The following is a 3796-nucleotide window of genomic DNA, read 5'->3' as shown; positions in this document are numbered from 1 at the left end:
TTGTGCGTCCTGGCCTTTCGGGTTGCTAGGAGACCACATAGCCACTTGCTGATCTGTTTTGTGGGGGAGGGGTGGCTGGCAGCTCAGGCGCCCCGCCCCCAGAAGCCCAGCTTTTTGAGACAATGGGTCCTTGCACAACACTATCCTTCAACACTCCAAGGATCTTCCGCCCTGGGCTGAGAGGGAAGGGAGAGGACCAAGTCCTTGGTTTCATTTTGTTTTAATCTGTTGGGAAGATGTTTTCGACTTCCCACTGAGATTTACCTTAAGCTTATCCACATCTGTTTTGCTCACTACCTTTTCAAAAAATGTTTGTCGAAGGGAAGAAAGGAAGAGAGTAGCTGGCTGGAGAGATAGCAAGAGAAAGAAATGGGGAAGAGAGGGAAAGAAATAGAGTGATGTCTAATGGTGAGAAGGGCTTTTAGCATGAAATGTTTTCCTGGAGGTCTTGGAAACTGTCTGGGCATCACAGCCTCTGCTAGTGAGCATCCTAGTCACCCCCTGATTTCCAGAGTCTATTATTGCAGCTTGTATGTAATTTGATTCTTTTGCCTTGACCCACATCCAGCAGTGAAATTACTATCCAGTTGGCCCTGGTAGGCAGATGCTCATGTATATGTGAATTACATGAGAATGTTTTGGCTTTGCTAAAATTTCTCGCTACTTCTGAAGTGTTTCTGATTTAAATATTAAGCATTGCTCCCAGAGAAAACAGCAGGAAAGTATTCTCCTGTTTCAAAATTATTACAGTATTTAAATTCTGTCTGTTATGGAAAACTAATTTTTGTAGTCATGTAAAAATGTCTTCTCATTTTCAGACTCTCTTGAGAGTAAATAAGCTCCATCTTTAGGGATTTATTAAATATGTGGATGGTATGAAAGATACCTTGACTGATATTAGTTTTAGCATCTTCACTTGTGTGTGTTCAGCTGCCTTCTACATGCACATTTGGAGACCCCTGGAGTCCCACCACCTCTGATGAGTCCTTATTCTGCCACTTAATAATTATGCTCTCCTGGGCACAGTTATTTAAACGTTTTTAAGCTTCATTGATATCCTACTCTGAAAATGGGAGAAATAATAATATCTGCCTATAGGGTTGTTGGGAGAGTCAATGAGATAAGGAATGCAAAATACTTAACATATGGCTGGCAATGTAGAATCCCTCAATAGCTGCTGAGTACTATTATCTCAGCTGTGAATTGGAGATGGGTGAATGTGCCTTCCTGTTTCACAAGGTTGTTATAGAAATCAGTTAATGGAGAAAAATACAAATATAATCATTATAAGGAGCCTGATTAGTTGTTTTTGCTATCTTTGATAATAGCTTTGATATAGTTTGATTAACTGCAAATTCAAGCTATAATTACTTTAAGGAAGTAGGATTTTCTCCGTAAGACTGAGGTGAGGATCGTGTCCCTCTTGCTCCCAGTACTGTGCCCAGCACACTGTGGATCCTCCTTGAATAGCTGTTGTCTATTACAACCACGCTAGACACTTGGGATGCTGAGCAAAGGAAGATAAACAGATTTGGTCCTTGTCAGCTTGGAACTTCATTTTTGGTGTTTGTTGCATTAATTTTTTAAAAAGCACTTATTTTCATGATTTTTGCATCCTAACAATATTTGCTCCACGTATTCAGTTTGTTCATGAGCTGGCTCCTAACCAGGTGAATGGGGGGGCGGTGCAGAAGGAAAAAGGGGCAAGACATTGCCTGCCCTTCATTTTACTTCCTGGTTCCAATGTCCTACATGTGGCAGAAAGATCCTAATTCCCAGCCAATTCAGGCTAGTGTCACCACGCTCCTCAGGCTGCACAGTGTCTTTGTCCCTTCTCCTGTTTCCACGATTTGGAAGACGGTAGGAGGGTTTCTAGTCATCTACAGCATCTGTTTCCAGAGCAGAGCATCACACACAGTGGGGTTGGTTTGTTTACCCTTTACCCAGGTGTATGGAAATCTATCACCCTCACTGAAACTTCAGTCCTCTCTATCACCTCTGCCATTTCCCAACCCCTCCCCTACTCTAGGGAAGGCATACTTTGGCAGTGTCTCCAGGGCCCTTCCCCACTCCCTAAGGTTCTTGCCAGGTCCCCCTGTTACAATTCCTCCCTTTAAGACTTCTGGACTTTTGTAATCTTACAAAGGCAAATAGGTGAAGGTATTGTTTTTCTATAGCTACTTCCTGCTGGCTAAGAATGTAGTCCTACCTTTCTCTGGGTCCAGAGAACAAAACTGGGGATTGGGAATTGAGGGAAGGCTTCATGCAAGGGAGGAGGATTTTGCAAAGTCCAGGTCAGTTGGCTGTCCCTGGCAAGTAGCAAAAGCAATGTCCAAAGGATGGCATTGCTGGACGAGTTGGCATCCTTGTATTTTGGAGGTGACAAATTTGGCAAGAGGGTTAGAAGGCATAATCAGAACCATAATAACTAAGTGACAGAGGTAGAGACTAACTCTACAATATCCCAGATTAAGAAGGAGTGGCTTCTTGGAGGAAGATGTGCAGGGCATGCCACATCTGTCCAAAGCTTTCTTGTCCACTATATTTAACTTAACTTAGGCAGAGGGGACTATTTTAAGACTGCTCGACCCCCAAAGAATTGTGGGTTTTTGTTTGTCTGTACCATTAGGGAAGAAAAGGAGAACAGTTTAAAGCAAATTCAATTGAAAGCACAATACTTCACCAACTCAACCATCTAGTCTAGCCAAACCCTTGAGTCTTAGGAGGCGGCAGTGCAGGTGGGCTTCTACAGTGAGGTCCATACTGTATAAACAAACACCCAGGTAAATGAGGTTGTAGGCATATACCCTATGAAAACAGAAGGAAGAACGCAAAGGTTAATTCACACCACAAATCATAAACCATCTCTGAGTCTGCAGTACTGTCTTTTGAGAAGATGTCCATTTGTAAGACCTTTGTTGGAATGATATTAAACAGTGGCAATTTGATAGATTCTTCTTCTTAAATAAATTCTTCTTGCCTGTAAATTGAACATCCCTGGTGATGTCATCAGGTGTTGAGGTAAGATTGGTATGCAGAATCCAGTTCAGCTTTCAAGTAAAAACAAAACTTTGAGAACAGTTACCCATATTACAGTCCAATGTTCACAACTCAATATTTTGATTTTTCTTGAAATATGTTTTTTTTCCTTAATATTACCCTAATTGTCATCAAAGGGACTGCATTAGGTTCAATTTTTAACTTTTCCTGATTATTTGCATAAACACAATAACAACAGCAATTAATCATGAAGGCTCTTTAAATTTGTTTTTCTGAAACTGATATGAGTAATCTTTAGATTGAGCTTTAGTCAGCTCTTCAGGGCACAGAAGCCAAGTCACACAACTGCCATACAGCTTTGCCTGCAGTACCTATGTTTCTCAAGTCCCTGAAGTTCTCAATATGCCTTAAGTTCCTTCCTGGCCATCTTTCAGGAACGCAACCTTCCTGAGGACCTGCATGGGGAGCCAGAGTACCAAATAGTGGCTCCTGAGCAGTGCCCCCCCCCAAAAGTTTAGGTGATCCTCACCCATACTTAGAGCCTGTCTCCTTCCCAGGCCTGATTTTTCAGTGGCCCCCAGAACTTGGGCAGTCCTCAATGAGACCCCTCTTCATGGTTCTCAGAGTGGTCCTTGTTGGATGCCAGTTCATGGACTCCAGAGCTCAAACAATCCCCATCAGATCTCAGTTGAGAGTTTAAATGGTCTTCCTTGGACCCCAACTTGTGATCCTCAGAACTGGAGGTATCCCCATCAAATCAAGCTGGGCAGAAACCTGAACAGCACCCATGTGATGC

Source organism: Artibeus jamaicensis, unplaced genomic scaffold (assembly GCF_021234435.1).
Source record: "Artibeus jamaicensis isolate MK-2021 breed Jamaican fruit bat unplaced genomic scaffold, CSHL_Jam_final scaffold_1031, whole genome shotgun sequence".
Lineage (NCBI taxonomy): Eukaryota > Metazoa > Chordata > Mammalia > Chiroptera > Phyllostomidae > Artibeus > Artibeus jamaicensis.
This window is presented reverse-complemented; position numbering follows the sequence as displayed.